This window comes from Rhinatrema bivittatum, chromosome 1, assembly GCF_901001135.1.
Source record: "Rhinatrema bivittatum chromosome 1, aRhiBiv1.1, whole genome shotgun sequence".
Classification (NCBI taxonomy): Eukaryota; Metazoa; Chordata; class Amphibia; order Gymnophiona; family Rhinatrematidae; genus Rhinatrema; species Rhinatrema bivittatum.
The window spans coordinates 433,569,870-433,596,294 of record NC_042615.1 but is presented as its reverse complement, the minus strand read 5'-3'; the positions used below and the strand labels follow the sequence as shown (position 1 = coordinate 433,596,294).

The window sequence follows — 26,425 nt, the reverse complement described above, 5'->3', positions numbered from 1 at the left end:
CTTTGGGATTACATTATGTTACGCGCAGCTCGTGCTAAGGAGGTCTCGCGCCGGGGTGGAGGAGCGCGGAAAGTTTTAAGTCCCATCTGCGCGTGAGCAGAATTTGTTGTTGACAGCTGAGGTTTTCCTAGGAAGTCATAATCGCCAGATTGACAAAGAGATGGAGGCCGTAGGAAGAATGTTCTGCGTTAGCAAAGGACACAGCTGAGAAAACACTTGGTGTTCCCGTGAAAGGTGGAGAGATGCGAAGAGCAAGGTGCAATATTCTAAGTGGGACGTTTGCTATGTTAATTTTATGCAGTCATTTCCAATGCTATATAAATAGTTTAAAACATCTATTTGTTTAAGACAATTTCTGCCAGCTGAAAATTAATAACATTTTATGCAATTATTCTTTGATCATTAATTGCAATCATGTTTTATAAAAATAAAATATGTAAATTACTTGCACCAACCTCTCTGCCTTATCGGCTTGGAAACCATACATGTAAATTGCACTACATTCTCTTGATTTGTTATATTTGTAACCTTGCAAATAAAAGTGATGTTGTAGCAAATGTCAGGCCTTGTCCACCAAGATGTAATCAGGTCAAAGGAAAATTTATTATTCATAAGGCTGCACAGAAACTTCAGCGTCAAAATCAAAGTTTATATCAACGAAAGTTGCCAGATGGTAGCAAAGGGGAAAAAATTGCAGTCAGAGACAAACCGTGTTTCACAGATACGCTATATCGAGGGTGCAACTAGGCAACATTTAGTAGTTACACACGGGCCAATACAGTAAAGCGCGGCCCGGCTTGCATGCTTTTGAACGCAAATTAGATGCGTAAGATGGACGCGTGATTCAGTATATGCTCTAATGCGTCCTTAATGACTGCTGAAAATGACGCATTGCAATTAGCGCCCACTGCACGTAGATAGAAACATAGAAAAAGACGGCAGAAGAAGACCAATCGGCCCATCCAGTCTGCCCAGCAAGCTTCACACTTCTTTTTCTCATACTTATCTGTTTCTCTTGGCTCTTAGTAACCTTTGGTTCTATTTCCCTTTCACCCCCACCATTAATGTAGAGAGCAGTGATGGAGCTGCTTCCAAGTGAAATATTAAGTTTGATTAGTTGGTTAACCGGCAGCATAGCTCTCTGCCGTTGAAGCAGCGATATGCGTGAAGTATTAGTTTTACTTCTTCCCTGCCGTTGAAGCAGAGAGCAATGCTGGATATGCCTTGAAGGTCACATTAACTATCATCTAATATTGAAATGCCTAATAATTGGTAATTGAATAAGCCTAATAATTGGTAATACCTATAGCCCATGAACCCATCCCTGTTTTTTTGTTGTTTTTTCTTTTTTTTAATTTGGAGATGGCAGCCCTCCATCCTTCCGCTCCGTGAAGGTGGAACACCAACCACTGGCCACTGGCATCCCGCTCCGTGAATGCCTCTGTGGCTACTGCCGCTCCGTGCAGTGTTTTGCTGCCTCCTCTTTATACGCTTTCTCTAGACCTGATGGATCCACAGTGTTTATCCCACGCCCCTTTGAAGTCCTTCGCAGTTTTGGACTTCACCACTTCCTCCGGAAGGGCATTCCAGGCATCCACCTCTCTCTCCGTGAAGAAATACTTCCTGACATTTGTTCTTAGTCTTCCTCCTTGGAGCCTCAGCTCGTGACCTCTGGTTCTGCTGATATTTTTCTGACGGAAAAGGTTTGTCGTTGTCTTTGGATCATTAAAGTTTTTCAAGTATCTGAAAGTCTGAATCATATCACCCCTGTTCCTCCTTTCCTCCAGGGTGTACATATTTAGATTCTTCAATCTCTCCTCGTATGACATCCGATGAAGACCCTCCACCTTTCTGGTCGCCCTTCTCTGCTCCGCTTCAATCTTGTCTCTGTCTCTTTGTAGATACGGTCTCCAGAACTGAACACAGTACTCAAGGTGAGGCCTCACCAAGGACATGTACAAGGGGATAATCACTTCCCTTTTCTTACTCGATATTCCTCTCTCTATGCAGCCTAGCATTCTTCTGGCTTTTGCTATCGCCTTGTCGCATTGTTTCGCAGACTTCATATCATTAGACACCACCACCCCAAGGTCTCTCTCCTGCTCCGTGCACATCAGCCTTTCCCCCCCCCCATCGAATACAGTTCATTAGGATTTCCACTCCCCGTATGCATGACTTTGCACTTCTTGGCATTGAATCTCAGCTGCCATATCTTCGACCACTCTTCCAGTTTCCTTAAATCCCGTCTCATTCTCTCCACTTCTTCCGGCGTGTCCACTCTGTTGCAGATCTTAGTGTCGTCCGCAAAAAGACAAATCTTACCTTCTATCCAGTCCGCAATGTCGCTCACAAAGATATTGAACAGGACCGGTCCCAACACCGATCCTTGCAGTACACCACTTAAAACCGCTCTCTCTTCAGAGAAAGTTCCATTTACCATCACACATTGTCTTCTGTCCGTCAACTAGTTTGCAATCCAGGTCACCACCTCGGCACTCACTCCTAAGCTTCTCGTTTTATTCACCAGTCTCCTATGCGGAACCGTATCAAAATCTTTGCTGAAATCTAAGTAGATGACATCGAGCGCTCTTCCTGGATCCAATTCCTTGGTTACCCAGTCAAAAAAGTCAATCAGATTTGTCTGACAGGATCTTCCCCTGGTGAATCCATGCTGCCTCAGGTCCAGTAATTCTCCGGACTGTAGATAGCTCACTATTCTCTCTTTCAACAGTGACTCCATTACTTTTCCCACCACCGAAGTGAGGCTAACCGGTCTGTAGTTACCAGCCTCCTCTCTGTTCCCACTCTTGTGAAGCGGGACCACCACCGCTCTTCTCCAATCACTTGGCATAACTCCCGTTTCTAGGGATCTATTGAACAGGTCACACAGCGGACCCGCCAGCACATCTCTGAGCTCCCTCAGTATCCTTGGATGAATCCCATCAGGTCCCATGGCTTTGTCCACTTTCAGATTCTTTAGCTCTTCCCATACATTTTCTACTGTAAAAGGGTTTTCGTCTATTCCACTTCCTTCCAGTTTCTTGTTGTGTAGAGATGGTCCTTCTCCAGGGTCTTCTTTAGTGAACACAGAACTGAAGTATTCGTTTAATATATCTGCCATTTCTTCGTCTCTCTCCACACATTGATCATTTCCACCTTTCAATTTCACTATACCGTTTTGAACTTTTCTCTTTTCACTGATGTATCTGTAAAATGTTTTGTTACCATTCTTTATCTCCTTGGCAATCCTCTCTTCCGCTTGACTTTTTTCCGACTTGATTAATTTCTTTGTCTCCCTCAGATGGTATGTTAATGGTGTTTAATGACCATTAAACACCATTAACATACCATCTGTATTGAGGGGATTAGCTATTCCCCTCAATACAGTAAGCACGTCTTTAACCAGCACATTTTCCGCGTCTTTACCCTCTATTTTTACCGCCTACCCTGACTTTAGTGTGGTGCTGTGCTCATGACAGTCGTGAATATCCAACGTCCATGGCCACTATCTTTAGCGCCTGGACGTGGAAGGTAGGGGCCTCCGATCATGGATGTTCCCACCTCTTACCGGACGTCCATGATCGGAGGCCCTGCTGCCTTCCAACATCCATGGCCGCTGCCTTGAGCGCCTGGACGTGGAATGTAGCAGGGTCTCCAATCATGGACGTCCGGATGCTCAGGGCTGCGGTCCCAGTGTCCATGCGGGGTCTGTTGGAAAGAACCATCCAGTACCTTACCTGCTGAACGTGTTGCCAATCTTCCGAAAGATATCCAAAGGTACCGCTGTAACTGCTCTGTCCTGGCCCGAACCAAATACAAAGGTCTTTTTTACTTGGCGATGTGACTTATATACACGTCCAAGGTAGGATTATGACGCAGCAATGATGTCACAAAGGGGGAACAATGGGATAAGTTTCCAGATCGATGAAAAGTTTGGAATGTAACATTTCGTTACATTTTCAAAATGACATTTCCCATTCCATAGGAATGACATGTATGGAAGCAGCGTACCCTGGATACTGTATAGGCGCTCTATAATGTCCTATACAGTAAAATCGATTGCGAACGCCTACCGCTTGATAGGCATGCTTTTGGCGCTCCTTTGGCACCGCTTGGATTTGTGTCTAATTTTTCTAATTTGTACTTTATTCATTTTAATTTTAGTTACAAGAAATATTTTCCAATACGTTCGTCATATTCCAGGCATACAATGAAGAATAAAAAAACAAAACACATATTTTCACATTATTACCCAGCAATAAATCCTGTTATCCCTGGTCAAATACACATTGAAATCTTGATTTAAAGAAATAAGGGGAGACCAAGGGTGAAAATATAGCAGACATATAGCTAATCAATATTATTAAAGTATTACATACTGATATTTGTGAGAGGTGCCTAAATCCAACTTTCTTATCCCAACAAACCCTGGATTACCATAGGCTCATGATGGTAAATCCAGAAAACTACGTAATTGTGTCGGTTCAGTAAATATATATTTTGCATTCCCATGGTATATAAAACAATGACAAGGAAAACGAAGCATAAACCGCGCCCCTCTTCCCACCACCTCCGCCCTCATTTCCAGAAATTTCCTGCGTTTCAACTGTGTCAGTCTAACAATGTCTGGGAAAATTTGGATACACTGACCAAAGAATTTTAATTTTTGAAATCTGAAATAATGCTTTAGTACACCATCTCTTTCCAACTTCGAGGAGAATTGTACTAGTAATGTTGCCCTCAAATTAATTTCCATTTCAAAGGATTTTTCCAAAAAGTCAGTTAAATCTAACTCTTCTTCTTCTCCTTGTTTTTCTTGGTTGTTAATATTATTCCCAGAAAACTTCCTAGTTGTTTGATAGTAGGTAGCTGATATAACCGGTATCTTTTCTGTCGGGTACTTCAATATATTTATAAAGTAACTTTTTAGCAAGTCCAAAGGCGACTGCAGTTTAGTTTTTGGAAAGTTAAGAAATCTCAGATTAGCTCTCTTCGATTGATTTTCAAAGAATTCAATTTTATTCTCAACCATTTTTTCGGACTTTATTAAATTTACTTGAACTTCTTCAATTTTCTCAACTTTCCCCTCCAAGGAAACTATTTTTTCCTCAACAGAAACCAGCGATTTTTCTACTCTTTGGGGCGGATTTTCAGAGCCCTGCTCGCGTAAATCCGCCCAAAACCGGGCGGATTTACGCGAGCAGGGCCCTGCGCGCCGGTAAGCCTATTTTACATAGGCCTACCGGCGCGCGCAGAGCCCCGGGACTCGCGTAAGTCCCGGGGTTTTCGGAGGGGCGTGTCGGGGGGCGTGTCGGGGGCGGGCCCGAACCGCGTGGCGTTTTCGGGGCGTGTCGGGAGCGTTCCGGGGGCGGGCCCGGGGCGTGGCCGCGCCCTCCAGACCCACCCCCAGGTCGCGTCCCGGCGCGCAGGAGGCCCGCTGACGCGCGGGGATTTACGCCTTCCTCTGGGAGGCGTAAATCCCCCGACAAAGGTAAGGGGGGGGTTTAGACAGGGCCGGGTGGGTTAGGGAGGGGAAGGTGAGGGGAGGGCAAAGGAAAGTTCCCTCCGAGGCCGCTCCGATTTCGGAGCGGCCTTGGAGGGAATGGGGGTAGGCTGCGCGGCTCGGCGCGCGCCGGCTATACAAAATCCATAGCCTTGCGCGCGCCGATCCAGGTTTTTAGCAGATACGCGCGGCTCCGCGCGTATCTACTAAAATCCAGCGTACTTTTGTTTGCGCCTGGAGCGCAAACAAAAGTAGGCTATTCGCGCTCCTTTTAAAATCCGCCCCTTTGTGTTTTATTCATTGCTTCTTCCACAGTTGCAGTCAGTGTAATCATAGACTTATTTATTTATTATTTATTTAACAGTTTTATATACCGAATTTCTTGTAACAGGATTACAAATCAAAACGGTTTACATAATAACAATAACAGTGCCTCAAATAGTGCAATTACATAAAACAGAGGAATACAGAACTAGGATTATGAAACTGTTGAAACAAACCAGGGTATATATATATATATATATATATATCGAGCTATGATACATGGCTGGTAGAGAATGGTTAGGTTAAGACCATGGTATTGGCAAAGGGCCTTGGAAATTGACTTGAATTTGAACTTGAGAAATTACCTCATTTCTCAAGTTCAAATTCAATTCTCAAGTTCTCATTGAACTTCAATTCTCAAGTTCTCAAGTTCTCAATTCAATTCTCAAGGGAAATGACTTCTGCATTGTTATTAAAATGTTCTTTATCTCTTCCAATCAGGGTGCTAATACTGAGGTAGTGAGTGTGGGCACATTATCCATCATGATTCCTACCTCCAGGGATCCTTTGCCATTCTTTAGATGTTCCGGGTGTTGTTGTGCCTGATCCAAGTGGTTCCTGGAACCCAAATGCATTGGGTTCACCGAGGGCAGTTCATCCGCTCCTCTCTGGTCTCCACTTGCTTCTAACAGAGACTGCCCGAGTGACTCCGCACTCACTGACCGTTTCCTAGGTGGCTCCGGTATTGTTGGAAATCCCGGACTGAGCGAGATCTCCGAAGTCAAGGGGCTCGGCAGCTGCTCTCTGCCTGCCCCAGCGACTAATACTTCCGGGTTCTGGGTTGGCGTCCTCGCGAAAGCTTCATCAATCCTCGGTTGAAGGCAATATTCAGGCGTTGAGGTAATTTCGCGAACACGAGCTTTCCTCTTAGAGTGAGGCATTTATAAACACAGAAGAAAGAAATATTTTAGCAACAGTAGCTCGTGTTGAAATTTTTCTCCCGGGAGTGAAGCCCTCACGACCTCACAGTTCAGCGGCCATCTTCGTCCGGATTTGTGTCTAATTTGAATACTGAATCGAGCGGATTGTGACCCAAACTGTGCGCGCGTCAAATGAATGGGCGTCGGACACTACCACACACCTTCAGGCTCAGAGTTAGGAAACAGACACACACTAGTTCTTTTATTAGACAGTATACTGAACCACCAGAGGTGGCAGTAGTGAGCTGGAATGCGCGGCTGGGCTGTAGTCCCTCAAATACTAGAACAGCGATCCCTGGAGGCTGAGCTGTAGAGAAACTGCAGGGTATGCAGAGTTCATGTACTGAACCAGATGGTAACAGTCACACAATGTCTCATAGAAGCCCAGGAGCTGGAATGTACAGGCCCTCGAGGAGCGAGTACCTGGGTCCAGGGAAAGCTCTGAGAGAGCGATGGTAACTCATTGATGTAGTTGGCAGTGATGACTTCCAGGCAGAAGAGAGTACCGAGTAAGTCTGGGAACGAGGGCCCTCGAGGAGCGAGTACCGGTTCCAGACTGTCACCTGAAAAACAAAGGAGAGAGCGAGGCCCCCCGAGGAGTGGGTACCCCTAGTAAGACCGAGGAGACAGAATAGCTTAGGTAGAGTAACCCTTGCTAATTACGAGGAGGCAGAGTAGCTTGGAAAGTCGAAGCGAGTCCGTAGTCATTCCTTGCTAACTCAATCTGTTAGCAAATTCTAAGACCTTACATATCCGTCGCGGGTGACGTCATCTTCGGAGGAAGCCCCCGAGGTTCGCACCATCACCAGTACTTCAGTTGGGGCCACGCTGCGCACACGCCCCTAGGCCTCCAGGAAACATGGCGGGTTGCAGCGTCTAGCCGGTCCGGGGACACCGGAGGGCCTTGGCAGAAGGACGCCGCAGTAGCCAATCTTCCCGCTGACGAAGAGGGAGGCGCCAAAGAGGTAAGGAGGGCAGAGAGAGGACGTCAGGAACCAACGGACACAACACAGGACAGCTAGAAGAACACGAGAAGGTGACCCATACTGAGGCTGTCCTGTCCATATTCAGTCAGCATTAAAAGGCAGTGTCCCTATACTATTCGTCTGTCAAACGATGCTTCATTTGAACTCCTATTGATTCTTAATCTATCTCCTTTCAGGCCTTTCTATGGTAGGTTTCTGAAAATGGTGTTGGCTTCAGTAGTGTAAAAGAACCCTGTGTGTCAGTCACCCTTTGGGAAGGTGAAAGTTCTTGGGTGGAGGAAGGAAAACAGTGGCCTTTTTGCTACAAAGACGCGATAATCCACATCATTACAACTTTTTAAGCAGTATCAAACACCCTAGTGATTCTGCATCATTTATTATCCCTGATTCGGTGCTAGCGTGTGAGAAAAGGTAGTGAAAAACCATAACTGAACAATAAATGCACTAAAAATGCAGGCTGTCCTGTCCATATTGAGTCAGCATTAAAAGGCAGTGTCCCTATACTATTCGTCTATCAAACGATACTTCATTTGAACTCCTATTGATTCTTAATCTACCTCCTTTCAGGCCTTTCTTTGTCATGAAAGACAATATGTGGTAGCACTTCATTAGGATGACGTGGATTGCCCTGAAAATACTGTTTGTATCTGTGGAGAAAGTATTGGTGTTTCATCTACTTTCTTCTATTCTCTCTCAAGGAAAAACAGTGGCCAGATGAGTGCACGGAGGAGAGAGAGGAAGCTTTGTGTGATAGGAAACCCATTTTGAAGCATGTTTCGTATTCCCTGGCTTACATAAAGCTAGAGAATTTTGCTCTAGTTCCTCTAGGTGTTTGCCTTAGAAGGTGTGTGGGTTTCTTAGTTATGCAAATTGAGGCATCTTTTAAAGTATGGTACAAATAATCAGACAACAGGCAAACACTAAAGGGATTAAACTACCCCTTAATCTCCATCATGTTGTTGTTTTGCGATTCCAATTCTGTGTCAGAAGCTATATTTAGGCCTTGCTGCTCCCTTCAAAACTGGTAGTATCTCTAATGAGGAGAAAGAAATTGGTCAGTATGGGGGTTGAACCCATGACCTTGGCGTTATTAGCACCATACTCTAACCAGCTGAGCTAACTGACCACTTAGGGAAGAAGGTTAGGAGCATTCAACTCGTGCAAGCATAATGATGCAACCTGAGTTTTCATGAGTAAGCAGAAAGGCGCAGACTCATAGCAAAAGTATGTCCACTCATCCTGCTATCGCTCTTTCCTGGACAATACGTAGCTGAGCGTGGTGAGCATTCCACACTCTCAAAGTCTTGTAAGTCACACCCGTATGTGTGGTGCTAAAAAAGGAGAATGTGCGTGTGATGGAGAGCAGATGGCCAGAGAATACAATGCAGGGCTGTTTGTCATCTTGTCTCTGTGGCGCAATAGGTTAGCGCATTCGGCTGTTAACCGAAAGGTTGGTGGTTCAAACCCACCCAGGGACGGGCTGTGAGCTTGCTTTCCAAGCTCAGAACAAGGAGTGTGTTTTTCTCTTTGCTTACATTAATGCACCAGCACTGATAGAAGAGGAGAGTCCGGGCCTCTAGGATTCTGTGGTAGGTTTCTGAAAATGGTGTTGGCTTCAGTAGTGTAAAAGAACCCTGTGTGTCAGTCACCCTTTGGGAAGGTGAAAATTGTTGGGTGGAGGAAGGAAAACAGTGGCCTTTTTGCTACAAAGACGCGATAATCCACACCATTACAACTTTTTAAGCAGTATCAAACACCCTAGTGATTCTGCAACATTTATTATCCCTGATTCGGTGGTAGCGTGTGAGAAAAGGTAGTGAAAAACCATAACTGAACAATAAATTCACTAAAAATGCAGGCTGTCCTGTCCATATTCAGTCAGCATTAAAAGGCAGTGTCCCTATACTATTCGTCTGTCAAACGATGCTTCATTTGGACTCCTATTGATTCTTAATCTACCTCCTTTCAGGCCTTTCTTTGTCATGAAAGACAATATGTGGTAGCACTTCATTAGGATGACGTGGATTGCCCTGAAAATACTGTTTGTATCTGCGGAGAAAGTATTGGTGTTTCATCTACTTCCTTCTATTCTCTCTCAAGGAAAAACAGTGGCCAGATGAGTGCACGGAGGAGAGAGAGGAAGCTTTGTGTGATAGGAAACCCATTTTGAAGCATGTTTCGTATTCCCTGGCTTACATAAAGCTAGAGAATTTTGCTCTAGTTCCTCTAGGTGTTTGCCTTAGAAGGTGTGTGGGTTTCTTAGTTATGCAAATTGAGGCATCTTTTAAAGTATGGTACAAATAATCAGACAACAGGCAAACACTAAAGGGATTAAACTACCCCTTAATCTCCATCATGTTGTTGTTTTGCGATTCCAATTCTGTGTCAGAAGCTATATTTAGGCCTTGCTGCTCCCTTCAAAACTGGTAGTATCTCTAATGAGGAGAAAGAAATTGGTCAGTATGGGGGTTGAACCCATGACCTTGGCATTATTAGCACCATACTCTAACCAGCTGAGCTAACTGACCACTTAGGGAAGAAGGTTAGGAGCATTCAACTCGTGCAAGCATAATGATGCAACCTGAGTTTTCATGAGTAAGCAGAAAGGCGCAGACTCATAGCAAAAGTATGTCCACTCATCCTGCTATCGCTCTTTCCTGGACAATACGTTGCTGAGCGTGGTGAGCATTCCACACTCTCAAAGTCTTGTAAGTCACACCCGTATGTGTGGTGCTAAAAAAGGAGAATGTGCGTGTGATGGAGAGCAGATGGCCAGAGAATACAATGCAGGGTTGTTTGTTATCTTGTCTCTGTGGCGCAATAGGTTAGCGCATTCGGCTGTTAACCGAAAGGTTGGTGGTTCAAACCCACCCAGGGACGGGCTGTGAGCTTGCTTTCCAAGCTCAGAACAAGGAGTGTGTTTTTCTCTTTGCTTACATTAATGCACCAGCACTGATAGAAGAGGAGAGTCCGGGCCTCTAGGATTCTGTGGTAGGTTTCTGAAAATGGTGTTGGCTTCAGTAGTGTAAAAGAACCCTGTGTGTCAGTCACCCTTTGGGAAGGTGAAAATTGTTGGGTGGAGGAAGGAAAAGAGTGGCCTTTTTGCTACAAAGACGCGATAATCCACACCATTACAACTTTTTAAGCAGTATCAAACACCCTAGTGATTCTGCAACATTTATTATCCCTGATTCGGTGGTAGCGTGTGAGAAAAGGTAGTGAAAAACCATAACTGAACAATAAATCCACTAAAAATGCAGGCTGTCCTGTCCATATTCAGTCAGCATTAAAAGGCAGTGTCCCTATACTATTCGTCTGTCAAACGATGCTTCATTTGGACTCCTATTGATTCTTAATCTACCTCCTTTCAGGCCTTTCTTTGTCATGAAAGACAATATGTGGTAGCACTTCATTAGGATGACGTGGATTGCCCTGAAAATACTGTTTGTATCTGCGGAGAAAGTATTGGTGTTTCATCTACTTTCTTCTATTCTCTCTCAAGGAAAAACAGTGGCCAGATGAGTGCACGGAGGAGAGAGAGGAAGCTTTGTGTGATAGGAAACCCATTTTGAAGCATGTTTCGTATTCCCTGGCTTACATAAAGCTAGAGAATTTTGCTCTAGTTCCTCTAGGTGTTTGCCTTAGAAGGTGTGTGGGTTTCTTAGTTATGCAAATTGAGGCATCTTTTAAAGTATGGTACAAATAATCAGACAACAGGCAAACACTAAAGGGATTAAACTACCCCTTAATCTCCATCATGTTGTTGTTTTGCGATTCCAATTCTGTGTCAGAAGCTATATTTAGGCCTTGCTGCTCCCTTCAAAACTGGTAGTATCTCTAATGAGGAGAAAGAAATTGGTCAGTATGGGGGTTGAACCCATGACCTTGGCATTATTAGCACCATACTCTAACCAGCTGAGCTAACTGACCACTTAGGGAAGAAGGTTAGGAGCATTCAACTCGTGCAAGCATAATGATGCAACCTGAGTTTTCATGAGTAAGCAGAAAGGCGCAGACTCATAGCAAAAGTATGTCCACTCATCCTGCTATCGCTCTTTCCTGGACAATACGTTGCTGAGCGTGGTGAGCATTCCACACTCTCAAAGTCTTGTAAGTCACACCCGTATGTGTGGTGCTAAAAAAGGAGAATGTGCGTGTGATGGAGAGCAGATGGCCAGAGAATACAATGCAGGGCTGTTTGTCATCTTGTCTCTGTGGCGCAATAGGTTAGCGCATTCGGCTGTTAACCGAAAGGTTGGTGGTTCAAACCCACCCAGGGACGGCTGTGAGCTTGCTTTCCAAGCTCAGAACAAGGAGTGTGTTTTTATCTTTGCTTTCATTAATGCACCAGCACTGATAGAAGAGGAGAGTCCGGGCCTCTAGGATTCAATGGTAGGTTTCTGAAAATGGTGTTGGCTTCAGTAGTGTAAAAGAACCCTGTGTGTCAGTCACCCTTTGGGAAGGTGAAAGTTGTTGGGTGGAGGAAGGAAAACAGTGGCCTTTTTGCTACAAAGACGCGATAATCCACACCATTACAACTTTTTAAGCAGTATCAAACACCCTAGTGATTCTGCAACATTTATTATCCCTGATTCGGTGGTAGCGTGTGAGAAAAGGTAGTGAAAAACCATAACTGAACAATAAATCCACTAAAAATGCAGGCTGTCCTGTCCATATTCAGTCAGCATTAAAAGGCAGTGTCCCTATACTATTCGTCTGTCAAACGATGCTTCATTTGGACTCCTATTGATTCTTAATCTACCTCCTTTCAGGCCTTTCTTTGTCATGAAAGACAATATGTGGTAGCACTTCATTAGGATGACGTGGATTGCCCTGAAAATACTGTTTGTATCTGCGGAGAAAGTATTGGTGTTTCATCTACTTTCTTCTATTCTCTCTCAAGGAAAAACAGTGGCCAGATGAGTGCACGGAGGAGAGAGAGGAAGCTTTGTGTGATAGGAAACCCATTTTGAAGCATGTTTCGTATTCCCTGGCTTACATAAAGCTAGAGAATTTTGCTCTAGTTCCTCTAGGTGTTTGCCTTAGAAGGTGTGTGGGTTTCTTAGTTATGCAAATTGAGGCATCTTTTAAAGTATGGTACAAATAATCAGACAACAGGCAAACACTAAAGGGATTAAACTACCCCTTAATCTCCATCATGTTGTTGTTTTGCGATTCCAATTCTATGTCAGAAGCTATATTTAGGCCTTGCTGCTCCCTTCAAAACTGGTAGTATCTCTAATGAGGAGAAAGAAATTGGTCAGTATGGGGGTTGAACCCATGACCTTGGCATTATTAGCACCATACTCTAACCAGCTGAGCTAACTGACCACTTAGGGAAGAAGGTTAGGAGCATTCAACTCGTGCAAGCATAATGATGCAACCTGAGTTTTCATGAGTAAGCAGAAAGGCGCAGACTCATAGCAAAAGTATGTCCACTCATCCTGCTATCGCTCTTTCCTGGACAATACGTAGCTGAGCGTGGTGAGCATTCCACACTCTCAAAGTCTTGTAAGTCACACCCGTATGTGTGGTGCTAAAAAAGGAGAATGTGCGTGTGATGGAGAGCAGATGGCCAGAGAATACAATGCAGGGCTGTTTGTCATCTTGTCTCTGTGGCGCAATAGGTTAGCGCATTCGGCTGTTAACCGAAAGGTTGGTGGTTCAAACCCACCCAGGGACGGCTGTGAGCTTGCTTTCCAAGCTCAGAACAAGGAGTGTGTTTTTATCTTTGCTTACATTAATGCACCAGCACTGATAGAAGAGGAGAGTCCGGGCCTCTAGGATTCTGTGGTAGGTTTCTGAAAATGGTGTTGGCTTCAGTAGTGTAAAAGAACCCTGTGTGTCAGTCACCCTTTGGGAAGGTGAAAATTGTTGGGTGGAGGAAGGAAGAGAGTGGCCTTTTTGCTACAAAGACGCGATAATCCACACCATTACAACTTTTTAAGCAGTATCAAACACCCTAGTGATTCTGCAACATTTATTATCCCTGATTCGGTGGTAGCGTGTGAGAAAAGGTAGTGAAAAACCATAACTGAACAATAAATTCACTAAAAATGCAGGCTGTCCTGTCCATATTCAGTCAGCATTAAAAGGCAGTGTCCCTATACTATTCGTCTGTCAAACGATGCTTCATTTGGACTCCTATTGATTCTTAATCTACCTCCTTTCAGGCCTTTCTTTGTCATGAAAGACAATATGTGGTAGCACTTCATTAGGATGACGTGGATTGCCCTGAAATTACTGTTTGTATCTGCGGAGAAAGTATTGGTGTTTCATCTACTTCCTTCCATTCTCTCTCAAGGAAAAACAGTGGCCAGATGAGTGCACGGAGGAGAGAGAGGAAGCTTTGTGTGATAGGAAACCCATTTTGAAGCATGTTTCGTATTCCCTGGCTTACATAAAGCTAGAGAATTTTGCTCTAGTTCCTCTAGGTGTTTGCCTTAGAAGGTGTGTGGGTTTCTTAGTTATGCAAATTGAGGCATCTTTTAAAGTATGGTACAAATAATCAGACAACAGGCAAACACTAAAGGGATTAAACTACCCCTTAATCTCCATCATGTTGTTGTTTTGCTATTCCAATTCTGTGTCAGAAGCTATATTTAGGCCTTGCTGCTCCCTTCAAAACTGGTAGTATCTCTAATGAGGAGAAAGAAATTGGTCAGTATGGGGGTTGAACCCATGACCTTGGCATTATTAGCACCATACTCTAACCAGCTGAGCTAACTGACCACTTAGGGAAGAAGGTTAGGAGCATTCAACTCGTGCAAGCATAATGATGCAACCTGAGTTTTCATGAGTAAGCAGAAAGGCGCAGACTCATAGCAAAAGTATGTCCACTCATCCTGCTATCGCTCTTTCCTGGACAATACGTTGCTGAGCGTGGTGAGCATTCCACACTCTCAAAGTCTTGTAAGTCACACCCGTATGTGTGGTGCTAAAAAAGGAGAATGTGCGTGTGATGGAGAGCAGATGGCCAGAGAATACAATGCAGGGCTGTTTGTCATCTTGTCTCTGTGGCGCAATAGGTTAGCGCATTCGGCTGTTAACCGAAAGGTTGGTGGTTCAAACCCACCCAGGGACGGCTGTGAGCTTGCTTTCCAAGCTCAGAACAAGGAGTGTGTTTTTATCTTTGCTTACATTAATGCACCAGCACTGATAGAAGAGGAGAGTCCGGGCCTCTAGGATTCAATGGTAGGTTTCTGAAAATGGTGTTGGCTTCAGTAGTGTAAAAGAACCCTGTGTGTCAGTCACCCTTTGGGAAGGTGAAAGTTGTTGGGTGGAGGAAGGAAAACAGTGGCCTTTTTGCTACAAAGACGCGATAATCCACACCATTACAACTTTTTAAGCAGTATCAAACACCCTAGTGATTCTGCAACATTTATTATCCCTGATTCGGTGGTAGCGTGTGAGAAAAGGTAGTGAAAAACCATAACTGAACAATAAATCCACTAAAAATGCAGGCTGTCCTGTCCATATTCAGTCAGCATTAAAAGGCAGTGTCCCTATACTATTCGTCTGTCAAACGATGCTTCATTTGGACTCCTATTGATTCTTAATCTACCTCCTTTCAGGCCTTTCTTTGTCATGAAAGACAATATGTGGTAGCACTTCATTAGGATGACGTGGATTGCCCTGAAAATACTGTTTGTATCTGCGGAGAAAGTATTGGTGTTTCATCTACTTCCTTCTATTCTCTCTCAAGGAAAAACAGTGGCCAGATGAGTGCACGGAGGAGAGAGAGGAAGCTTTGTGTGATAGGAAACCCATTTTGAAGCATGTTTCGTATTCCCTGGCTTACATAAAGCTAGAGAATTTTGCTCTAGTTCATCTAGGTGTTTGCCTTAGAAGGTGTGTGGGTTTCTTAGTTATGCAAATTGAGGCATCTTTTAAAGTATGGTACAAATAATCAGACAACAGGCAAACACTAAAGGGATTAAACTACCCCTTAATCTCCATCATGTTGTTGTTTTGCGATTCCAATTCTATGTCAGAAGCTATATTTAGGCCTTGCTGCTCCCTTCAAAACTGGTAGTATCTCTAATGAGGAGAAAGAAATTGGTCAGTATGGGGGTTGAACCCATGACCTTGGCGTTATTAGCACCATACTCTAACCAGCTGAGCTAACTGACCACTTAGGGAAGAAGGTTAGGAGCATTCAACTCGTGCAAGCATAATGATGCAACCTGAGTTTTCATGAGTAAGCAGAAAGGCGCAGACTCATAGCAAAAGTATGTCCACTCATCCTGCTATCGCTCTTTCCTGGACAATACGTAGCTGAGCGTGGTGAGCATTCCACACTCTCAAAGTCTTGTAAGTCACACCCGTATGTGTGGTGCTAAAAAAGGAGAATGTGCGTGTGATGGAGAGCAGATGGCCAGAGAATACAATGCAGGGCTGTTTGTCATCTTGTCTCTGTGGCGCAATAGGTTAGCGCATTCGGCTGTTAACCGAAAGGTTGGTGGTTCAAACCCACCCAGGGACGGCTGTGAGCTTGCTTTCCAAGCTCAGAACAAGGAGTGTGTTTTTATCTTTGCTTACATTAATGCACCAGCACTGATAGAAGAGGAGAGTCCGGGCCTCTAGGATTCTGTGGTAGGTTTCTGAAAATGGTGTTGGCTTCAGTAGTGTAAAAGAACCCTGTGTGTCAGTCACCCTTTGGGAAGGTGAAAATTGTTGGGTGGAGGAAGGAAAAGAGTGGCCTTTTTGCTACAAAGACGCGATAATCCACACCATTACAACTTTTTAAGCAGTATCAAACACCCTAGTGATTCTGCAACATTTATTATCCCTGATTCGGTGGTAGCGTGTGAGAAAAGGTAGTGAAAAACCATAACTGAACAATAAATGCACTAAAAATGCAGGCTGTCCTGTCCATATTCAGTCAGCATTAAAAGGCAGTGTCCCTATACTATTCGTCTGTCAAACGATGCTTCATTTGGACTCCTATTGATTCTTAATCTACCTCCTTTCAGGCCTTTCTTTGTCATGAAAGACAATATGTGGTAGCACTTCATTAGGATGACGTGGATTGCCCTGAAAATACTGTTTGTATCTGTGGAGAAAGTATTGGTGTTTCATCTACTTCCTTCCTATTCTCTCTCAAGGAAAAACAGTGGCCAGATGAGTGCACGGAGGAGAGAGAGGAAGCTTTGTGTGATAGGAAACCCATTTTGAAGCATGTTTCGTATTCCCTGGCTTACATAAAGCTAGAGAATTTTGCTCTAGTTCCTCTAGGTGTTTGCCTTAGAAGGTGTGTGGGTTTCTTAGTTATGCAAATTGAGGCATCTTTTAAAGTATGGTACAAATAATCAGACAACAGGCAAACACTAAAGGGATTAAACTACCCCTTAATCTCCATCATGTTGTTGTTTTGCGATTCCAATTCTATGTCAGAAGCTATATTTAGGCCTTGCTGCTCCCTTCAAAACTGGTAGTATCTCTAATGAGGAGAAAGAAATTGGTCAGTATGGGGGTTGAACCCATGACCTTGGCGTTATTAGCACCATACTCTAACCAGCTGAGCTAACTGACCACTTAGGGAAGAAGGTTAGGAGCATTCAACTCGTGCAAGCATAATGATGCAACCTGAGTTTTCATGAGTAAGCAGAAAGGCGCAGACTCATAGCAAAAGTATGTCCACTCATCCTGCTATCGCTCTTTCCTGGACAATACGTTGCTGAGCGTGGTGAGCATTCCACACTCTCAAAGTCTTGTAAGTCACACCCGTATGTGTGGTGCTAAAAAAGGAGAATGTGCGTGTGATGGAGAGCAGATGGCCAGAGAATACAATGCAGGGCTGTTTGTCATCTTGTCTCTGTGGCGCAATAGGTTAGCGCATTCGGCTGTTAACCGAAAGGTTGGTGGTTCAAACCCACCCAGGGACGGGCTGTGAGCTTGCTTTCCAAGCTCAGAACAAGGAGTGTGTTTTTCTCTTTGCTTACATTAATGCACCAGCACTGATAGAAGAGGAGAGTCCGGGCCTCTAGGATTCTGTGGTAGGTTTCTGAAAATGGTGTTGGCTTCAGTAGTGTAAAAGAACCCTGTGTGTCAGTCACCCTTTGGGAAGGTGAAAATTGTTGGGTGGAGGAAGGAAAAGAGTGGCCTTTTTGCTACAAAGACGCGATAATCCACACCATTACAACTTTTTAAGCAGTATCAAACACCCTAGTGATTCTGCAACATTTATTATCCCTGATTCGGTGGTAGCGTGTGAGAAAAGGTAGTGAAAAACCATAACTGAACAATAAATCCACTAAAAATGCAGGCTGTCCTGTCCATATTCAGTCAGCATTAAAAGGCAGTGTCCCTATACTATTCGTCTGTCAAACGATGCTTCATTTGGACTCCTATTGATTCTTAATCTACCTCCTTTCAGGCCTTTCTTTGTCATGAAAGACAATATGTGGTAGCACTTCATTAGGATGACGTGGATTGCCCTGAAAATACTGTTTGTATCTGCGGAGAAAGTATTGGTGTTTCATCTACTTCCTTCTATTCTCTCTCAAGGAAAAACAGTGGCCAGATGAGTGCACGGAGGAGAGAGAGGAAGCTTTGTGTGATAGGAAACCCATTTTGAAGCATGTTTCGTATTCCCTGGCTTACATAAAGCTAGAGAATTTTGCTCTAGTTCCTCTAGGTGTTTGCCTTAGAAGGTGTGTGGGTTTCTTAGTTATGCAAATTGAGGCATCTTTTAAAGTATGGTACAAATAATCAGACAACAGGCAAACACTAAAGGGATTAAACTACCCCTTAATCTCCATCATGTTGTTGTTTTGCGATTCCAATTCTATGTCAGAAGCTATATTTAGGCCTTGCTGCTCCCTTCAAAACTGGTAGTATCTCTAATGAGGAGAAAGAAATTGGTCAGTATGGGGGTTGAACCCATGACCTTGGCATTATTAGCACCATACTCTAACCAGCTGAGCTAACTGACCACTTAGGGAAGAAGGTTAGGAGCATTCAACTCGTGCAAGCATAATGATGCAACCTGAGTTTTCATGAGTAAGCAGAAAGGCGCAGACTCATAGCAAAAGTATGTCCACTCATCCTGCTATCGCTCTTTCCTGGACAATACGTAGCTGAGCGTGGTGAGCATTCCACACTCTCAAAGTCTTGTAAGTCACACCCGTATGTGTGGTGCTAAAAAAGGAGAATGTGCGTGTGATGGAGAGCAGATGGCCAGAGAATACAATGCAGGGCTGTTTGTCATCTTGTCTCTGTGGCGCAATAGGTTAGCGCATTCGGCTGTTAACCGAAAGGTTGGTGGTTCAAACCCACCCAGGGACGGCTGTGAGCTTGCTTTCCAAGCTCAGAACAAGGAGTGTGTTTTTATCTTTGCTTACATTAATGCACCAGCACTGATAGAAGAGGAGAGTCCGGGCCTCTAGGATTCTGTGGTAGGTTTCTGAAAATGGTGTTGGCTTCAGTAGTGTAAAAGAACCCTGTGTGTCAGTCACCCTTTGGGAAGGTGAAAGTTGTTGGGTGGAGGAAGGAAAAGAGTGGCCTTTTTGCTACAAAGACGCGATAATCCACACCATTACAACTTTTTAAGCAGTATCAAACACCCTAGTGATTCTGCAACATTTATTATCCCTGATTCGGTGGTAGCGTGTGAGAAAAGGTAGTGAAAAACCATAACTGAACAATAAATCCACTAAAAATGCAGGCTGTCCTGTCCATATTCAGTCAGCATTAAAAGGCAGTGTCCCTATACTATTCGTCTGTCAAACGATGCTTCATTTGGACTCCTATTGATTCTTAATCTACCTCCTTTCAGGCCTTTCTTTGTCATGAAAGACAATATGTGGTAGCACTTCATTAGGATGACGTGGATTGCCCTGAAAATACTGTTTGTATCTGCGGAGAAAGTATTGGTGTTTCATCTACTTTCTTCTATTCTCTCTCAAGGAAAAACAGTGGCCAGATGAGTGCACGGAGGAGAGAGAGGAAGCTTTGTGTGATAGGAAACCCATTTTGAAGCATGTTTCGTATTCCCTGGCTTACATAAAGCTAGAGAATTTTGCTCTAGTTCCTCTAGGTGTTTGCCTTAGAAGGTGTGTGGGTTTCTTAGTTATGCAAATTGAGGCATCTTTTAAAGTATGGTACAAATAATCAGACAACAGGCAAACACTAAAGGGATTAAACTACCCCTTAATCTCCATCATGTTGTTGTTTTGCGATTCCAATTCTGTGTCAGAAGCTATATTTAGGCCTTGCTGCTCCCTTCAAAACTGGTAGTATCTCTAATGAGGAGAAAGAAATTGGTCAGTATGGGGGTTGAACCCATGACCTTGGCGTTATTAGCACCATACTCTAACCAGCTGAGCTAACTGACCACTTAGGGAAGAAGGTTAGGAGCATTCAACTCGTGCAAGCATAATGATGCAACCTGAGTTTTCATGAGTAAGCAGAAAGGCGCAGACTCATAGCAAAAGTATGTCCACTCATCCTGCTATCGCTCTTTCCTGGACAATACGTAGCTGAGCGTGGTGAGCATTCCACACTCTCAAAGTCTTGTAAGTCACACCCGTATGTGTGGTGCTAAAAAGGAGAATGTGCGTGTGATGGAGAGCAGATGGCCAGAGAATACAATGCAGGGCTGTTTGTCATCTTGTCTCTGTGGCGCAATAGGTTAGCGCATTCGGCTGTTAACCGAAAGGTTGGTGGTTCAAACCCACCCAGGGACGGGCTGTGAGCTTGCTTTCCAAGCTCAGAACAAGGAGTGTGTTTTTCTCTTTGCTTACATTAATGCACCAGCACTGATAGAAGAGGAGAGTCCGGGCCTCTAGGATTCTGTGGTAGGTTTCTGAAAATGGTGTTGGCTTCAGTAGTGTAAAAGAACCCTGTGTGTCAGTCACCCTTTGGGAAGGTGAAAATTGTTGGGTGGAGGAAGGAAAACAGTGGCCTTTTTGCTACAAAGACGCGATAATCCACACCATTACAACTTTTTAAGCAGTATCAAACACCCTAGTGATTCTGCAACATTTATTATCCCTGATTCGGTGGTAGCGTGTGAGAAAAGGTAGTGAAAAACCATAACTGAACAATAAATGCACTAAAAATGCAGGCTGTCCTGTCCATATTCAGTCAGCATTAAAAGGCAGTGTCCCTATACTATTCGTCTGTCAAACGATGCTTCATTTGGACTCCTATTGATTCTTAATCTACCTCCTTTCAGGCCTTTCTTTGTCATGAAAGACAATATGTGGTAGCACTTCATTAGGATGACGTGGATTGCCCTGAAATTACTGTTTGTATCTGCGGAGAAAGTATTGGTGTTTCATCTACTTCCTTCCATTCTCTCTCAAGGAAAAACAGTGGCCAGATGAGTGCACGGAGGAGAGAGAGGAAGCTTTGTGTGATAGGAAACCCATTTTGAAGCATGTTTCGTATTCCCTGGCTTACATAAAGCTAGAGAATTTTGCTCTAGTTCCTCTAGGTGTTTGCCTTAGAAGGTGTGTGGGTTTCTTAGTTATGCAAATTGAGGCATCTTTTAAAGTATGGTACAAATAATCAGACAACAGGCAAACACTAAAGGGATTAAACTACCCCTTAATCTCCATCATGTTGTTGTTTTGCTATTCCAATTCTGTGTCAGAAGCTATATTTAGGCCTTGCTGCTCCCTTCAAAACTGGTAGTATCTCTAATGAGGAGAAAGAAATTGGTCAGTATGGGGGTTGAACCCATGACCTTGGCATTATTAGCACCATACTCTAACCAGCTGAGCTAACTGACCACTTAGGGAAGAAGGTTAGGAGCATTCAACTCGTGCAAGCATAATGATGCAACCTGAGTTTTCATGAGTAAGCAGAAAGGCGCAGACTCATAGCAAAAGTATGTCCACTCATCCTGCTATCGCTCTTTCCTGGACAATACGTAGCTGAGCGTGGTGAGCATTCCACACTCTCAAAGTCTTGTAAGTCACACCCGTATGTGTGGTGCTAAAAAAGGAGAATGTGCGTGTGATGGAGAGCAGATGGCCAGAGAATACAATGCAGGGCTGTTTGTCATCTTGTCTCTGTGGCGCAATAGGTTAGCGCATTCGGCTGTTAACCGAAAGGTTGGTGGTTCAAACCCACCCAGGGACGGCTGTGAGCTTGCTTTCCAAGCTCAGAACAAGGAGTGTGTTTTTCTCTTTGCTTACATTAATGCACCAGCACTGATAGAAGAGGAGAGTCCGGGCCTCTAGGATTCTGTGGTAGGTTTCTGAAAATGGTGTTGGCTTCAGTAGTGTAAAAGAACCCTGTGTGTCAGTCACCCTTTGGGAAGGTGAAAGTTGTTGGGTGGAGGAAGGAAAACAGTGGCCTTTTTGCTACAAAGACGCGATAATCCACACCATTACAACTTTTTAAGCAGTATCAAACACCCTAGTGATTCTGCAACATTTATTATCCCTGATTCGGTGGTAGCGTGTGAGAAAAGGTAGTGAAAAACCATAACTGAACAATAAATCCACTAAAAATGCAGGCTGTCCTGTCCATATTCAGTCAGCATTAAAAGGCAGTGTCCCTATACTATTCGTCTGTCAAACGATGCTTCATTTGGACTCCTATTGATTCTTAATCTACCTCCTTTCAGGCCTTTCTTTGTCATGAAAGACAATATGTGGTAGCACTTCATTAGGATGACGTGGATTGCCCTGAAAATACTGTTTGTATCTGCGGAGAAAGTATTGGTGTTTCATCTACTTCCTTCTATTCTCTCTCAAGGAAAAACAGTGGCCAGATGAGTGCACGGAGGAGAGAGAGGAAGCTTTGTGTGATAGGAAACCCATTTTGAAGCATGTTTCGTATTCCCTGGCTTACATAAAGCTAGAGAATTTTGCTCTAGTTCCTCTAGGTGTTTGCCTTAGAAGGTGTGTGGGTTTCTTAGTTATGCAAATTGAGGCATCTTTTAAAGTATGGTACAAATAATCAGACAACAGGCAAACACTAAAGGGATTAAACTACCCCTTAATCTCCATCATGTTGTTGTTTTGCGATTCCAATTCTGTGTCAGAAGCTATATTTAGGCCTTGCTGCTCCCTTCAAAACTGGTAGTATCTCTAATGAGGAGAAAGAAATTGGTCAGTATGGGGGTTGAACCCATGACCTTGGCGTTATTAGCACCATACTCTAACCAGCTGAGCTAACTGACCACTTAGGGAAGAAGGTTAGGAGCATTCAACTCGTGCAAGCATAATGATGCAACCTGAGTTTTCATGAGTAAGCAGAAAGGCGCAGACTCATAGCAAAAGTATGTCCACTCATCCTGCTATCGCTCTTTCCTGGACAATACGTAGCTGAGCGTGGTGAGCATTCCACACTCTCAAAGTCTTGTAAGTCACACCCGTATGTGTGGTGCTAAAAAAGGAGAATGTGCGTGTGATGGAGAGCAGATGGCCAGAGAATACAATGCAGGGCTGTTTGTCATCTTGTCTCTGTGGCGCAATAGGTTAGCGCATTCGGTCACTATGGTGGTTCAAACCCACCCAGGGACGGCTGTGAGCTTGCTTTCCAAGCTCAGAACAAGGAGTGTGTTTTTCTCTTTGCTTACATTAATGCACCAGCACTGATAGAAGAGGAGAGTCCGGGCCTCTAGGATTCTGTGGTAGGTTTCTGAAAATGGTGTTGGCTTCAGTAGTGTAAAAGAACCCTGTGTGTCAGTCACCCTTTGGGAAGGTGAAAGTTGTTGGGTGGAGGAAGGAAAAGAGTGGCCTTTTTGCTACAAAGACGCGATAATCCACACCATTACAACTTTTTAAGCAGTATCAAACACCCTAGTGATTCTGCAACATTTATTATCCCTGATTCGGTGGATAGCGTGTGAGAAAAGGTAGTGAAAAACCATAACTGAACAATAAATCCACTAAAAATGCAGGCTGTCCTGTCCATATTCAGTCAGCATTAAAAGGCAGTGTCCCTATACTATTCGTCTGTCAAACGATGCTTCATTTGGACTCCTATTGATTCTTAATCTACCTCCTTTCAGGCCTTTCTTTGTCATGAAAGACAATATGTGGTAGCACTTCATTAGGATGACGTGGATTGCCCTGAAATTACTGTTTGTATCTGCGGAGAAAGTATTGGTGTTTCATCTACTTCCTTCCATTCTCTCTCAAGGAAAAACAGTGGCCAGATGAGTGCACGGAGGAGAGAGAGGAAGCTTTGTGTGATAGGAAACCCATTTTGAAGCATGTTTCGTATTCCCTGGCTTACATAAAGCTAGAGAATTTTGCTCTAGTTCCTCTAGGTGTTTGCCTTAGAAGGTGTGTGGGTTTCTTAGTTATGCAAATTGAGGCATCTTTTAAAGTATGGTACAAATAATCAGACAACAGGCAAACACTAAAGGGATTAAACTACCCCTTAATCTCCATCATGTTGTTGTTTTGCGATTCCAATTCTGTGTCAGAAGCTATATTTAGGCCTTGCTGCTCCCTTCAAAACTGGTAGTATCTCTAATGAGGAGAAAGAAATTGGTCAGTATGGGGGTTGAACCCATGACCTTGGCGTTATTAGCACCATACTCTAACCAGCTGAGCTAACTGACCACTTAGGGAAGAAGGTTAGGAGCATTCAACTCGTGCAAGCATAATGATGCAACCTGAGTTTTCATGAGTAAGCAGAAAGGCGCAGACTCATAGCAAAAGTATGTCCACTCATCCTGCTATCGCTCTTTCCTGGACAATACGTTGCTGAGCGTGGTGAGCATTCCACACTCTCAAAGTCTTGTAAGTCACACCCGTATGTGTGGTGCTAAAAAAGGAGAATGTGCGTGTGATGGAGAGCAGATGGCCAGAGAATACAATGCAGGGCTGTTTGTCATCTTGTCTTTGTGGCGCAATAGGTTAGCCCTTTCGGCTGTTAACCGAAAGGTTGGTGGTTCAAACCCACCCAGGGACGGGCTGTGAGCTTGCTTTCCAAGCTCAGAACAAGGAGTGTGTTTTTCTCTTTGCTTACATTAATGCACCAGCACTGATAGAAGAGGAGAGTCCGGGCCTCTAGGATTCTGTGGTAGGTTTCTGAAAATGGTGTTGGCTTCAGTAGTGTAAAAGAACCCTGTGTGTCAGTCACCCTTTGGGAAGGTGAAAGTTGTTGGGTGGAGGAAGGAAAAGAGTGGCCTTTTTGCTACAAAGACGCGATAATCCACACCATTACAACTTTTTAAGCAGTATCAAACACCCTAGTGATTCTGCAACATTTATTATCCCTGATTCGGTGATAGCGTGTGAGAAAAGGTAGTGAAAAACCATAACTGAACAATAAATCCACTAAAAATGCAGGCTGTCCTGTCCATATTCAGTCAGCATTAAAAGGCAGTGTCCCTATACTATTCGTCTGTCAAACGATGCTTCATTTGGACTCCTATTGATTCTTAATCTACCTCCTTTCAGGCCTTTCTTTGTCATGAAAGACAATATGTGGTAGCACTTCATTAGGATGACGTGGATTGCCCTGAAAATACTGTTTGTATCTGTGGAGAAAGTATTGGTGTTTCATCTACTTTCTTCTATTCTCTCTCAAGGAAAAACAGTGGCCAGATGAGTGCACGGAGGAGAGAGAGGAAGCTTTGTGTGATAGGAAACCCATTTTGAAGCATGTTTCGTATTCCCTGGCTTACATAAAGCTAGAGAATTTTGCTCTAGTTCCTCTAGGTGTTTGCCTTAGAAGGTGTGTGGGTTTCTTAGTTATGCAAATTGAGGCATCTTTTAAAGTATGGTACAAATAATCAGACAACAGGCAAACACTAAAGGGATTAAACTACCCCTTAATCTCCATCATGTTGTTGTTTTGCTATTCCAATTCTGTGTCAGAAGCTATATTTAGGCCTTGCTGCTCCCTTCAAAACTGGTAGTATCTCTAATGAGGAGAAAGAAATTGGTCAGTATGGGGGTTGAACCCATGACCTTGGCGTTATTAGCACCATACTCTAACCAGCTGAGCTAACTGACCACTTAGGGAAGAAGGTTAGGAGCATTCAACTCGTGCAAGCATAATGATGCAACCTGAGTTTTCATGAGTAAGCAGAAAGGCGCAGACTCATAGCAAAAGTATGTTCACTCATCCTCCTATCGCTCTTTCCTGGACAATACGTAGCTGAGCGTGGTGAGCATTCCACACTCTCAAAGTCTTGTAAGTCACACCCGTATGTGTGGTGCTAAAAAAGGAGAATGTGCGTGTGATGGAGAGCAGATGGCCAGAGAATACAATGCAGGGCTGTTTGTCATCTTGTCTCTGTGGCGCAATAGGTTAGCGCATTCGGCTGTTAACCGAAAGGTTGGTGGTTCAAACCCACCCAGGGACGGCTGTGAGCTTGCTTTCCAAGCTCAGAACAAGGAGTGTGTTTTTATCTTTGCTTACATTAATGCACCAGCACTGATAGAAGAGGAGAGTCCGGGCCTCTAGGATTCTGTGGTAGGTTTCTGAAAATGGTGTTGGCTTCAGTAGTGTAAAAGAACCCTGTGTGTCAGTCACCCTTTGGGAAGGTGAAAATTGTTGGGTGGAGGAAGGAAAACAGTGGCCTTTTTGCTACAAAGACGCGATAATCCACACCATTACAACTTTTTAAGCAGTATCAAACACCCTAGTGATTCTGCAACATTTATTATCCCTGATTCGGTGGTAGCGTGTGAGAAAAGGTAGTGAAAAACCATAACTGAACAATAAATCCACTAAAAATGCAGGCTGTCCTGTCCATATTCAGTCAGCAT

General features: G+C 43.9%; 1 protein-coding gene and 25 non-coding genes across 27 annotated transcripts in view; 12 read left to right on the top strand and 14 right to left on the bottom strand.

The window, feature by feature from the left end:
- The window catches only part of LOC115092963 (zinc finger protein 567-like), a 1,005,854-nt gene that overhangs the window by 280,525 nt on the left and 698,904 nt on the right, over nucleotides 1-26,425 (bottom strand). The window lies entirely within an intron of this gene.
- TRNAI-AAU lies at nucleotides 8,786-8,859 on the bottom strand. Its single transcript has one exon. It is a non-coding gene; the product is annotated as a tRNA-Ile (tRNA).
- On the top strand, nucleotides 9,138-9,211 carry TRNAN-GUU. Its single transcript has one exon. It is a non-coding gene; the product is annotated as a tRNA-Asn (tRNA).
- Nucleotides 10,188-10,261, bottom strand: TRNAI-AAU. The gene has a single exon. It is a non-coding gene; the product is annotated as a tRNA-Ile (tRNA).
- TRNAN-GUU lies at nucleotides 10,540-10,613 on the top strand. Its single transcript has one exon. It is a non-coding gene; the product is annotated as a tRNA-Asn (tRNA).
- Nucleotides 11,590-11,663, bottom strand: TRNAI-AAU. The gene has a single exon. It is a non-coding gene; the product is annotated as a tRNA-Ile (tRNA).
- On the top strand, nucleotides 11,942-12,015 carry TRNAN-GUU. The gene has a single exon. It is a non-coding gene; the product is annotated as a tRNA-Asn (tRNA).
- TRNAI-AAU lies at nucleotides 12,991-13,064 on the bottom strand. Its single transcript has one exon. It is a non-coding gene; the product is annotated as a tRNA-Ile (tRNA).
- TRNAN-GUU lies at nucleotides 13,343-13,416 on the top strand. Its single transcript has one exon. It is a non-coding gene; the product is annotated as a tRNA-Asn (tRNA).
- TRNAI-AAU lies at nucleotides 14,392-14,465 on the bottom strand. Its single transcript has one exon. It is a non-coding gene; the product is annotated as a tRNA-Ile (tRNA).
- Nucleotides 14,744-14,817, top strand: TRNAN-GUU. The gene has a single exon. It is a non-coding gene; the product is annotated as a tRNA-Asn (tRNA).
- On the bottom strand, nucleotides 15,793-15,866 carry TRNAI-AAU. Its single transcript has one exon. It is a non-coding gene; the product is annotated as a tRNA-Ile (tRNA).
- On the top strand, nucleotides 16,145-16,218 carry TRNAN-GUU. The gene has a single exon. It is a non-coding gene; the product is annotated as a tRNA-Asn (tRNA).
- TRNAI-AAU lies at nucleotides 17,195-17,268 on the bottom strand. The gene has a single exon. It is a non-coding gene; the product is annotated as a tRNA-Ile (tRNA).
- On the top strand, nucleotides 17,547-17,620 carry TRNAN-GUU. The gene has a single exon. It is a non-coding gene; the product is annotated as a tRNA-Asn (tRNA).
- On the bottom strand, nucleotides 18,597-18,670 carry TRNAI-AAU. Its single transcript has one exon. It is a non-coding gene; the product is annotated as a tRNA-Ile (tRNA).
- TRNAN-GUU lies at nucleotides 18,949-19,022 on the top strand. The gene has a single exon. It is a non-coding gene; the product is annotated as a tRNA-Asn (tRNA).
- On the bottom strand, nucleotides 19,998-20,071 carry TRNAI-AAU. The gene has a single exon. It is a non-coding gene; the product is annotated as a tRNA-Ile (tRNA).
- On the top strand, nucleotides 20,349-20,422 carry TRNAN-GUU. Its single transcript has one exon. It is a non-coding gene; the product is annotated as a tRNA-Asn (tRNA).
- TRNAI-AAU lies at nucleotides 21,399-21,472 on the bottom strand. Its single transcript has one exon. It is a non-coding gene; the product is annotated as a tRNA-Ile (tRNA).
- On the top strand, nucleotides 21,751-21,824 carry TRNAN-GUU. Its single transcript has one exon. It is a non-coding gene; the product is annotated as a tRNA-Asn (tRNA).
- On the bottom strand, nucleotides 22,800-22,873 carry TRNAI-AAU. The gene has a single exon. It is a non-coding gene; the product is annotated as a tRNA-Ile (tRNA).
- TRNAI-AAU lies at nucleotides 24,192-24,265 on the bottom strand. The gene has a single exon. It is a non-coding gene; the product is annotated as a tRNA-Ile (tRNA).
- Nucleotides 24,544-24,617, top strand: TRNAN-GUU. Its single transcript has one exon. It is a non-coding gene; the product is annotated as a tRNA-Asn (tRNA).
- TRNAI-AAU lies at nucleotides 25,594-25,667 on the bottom strand. The gene has a single exon. It is a non-coding gene; the product is annotated as a tRNA-Ile (tRNA).
- TRNAN-GUU lies at nucleotides 25,946-26,019 on the top strand. Its single transcript has one exon. It is a non-coding gene; the product is annotated as a tRNA-Asn (tRNA).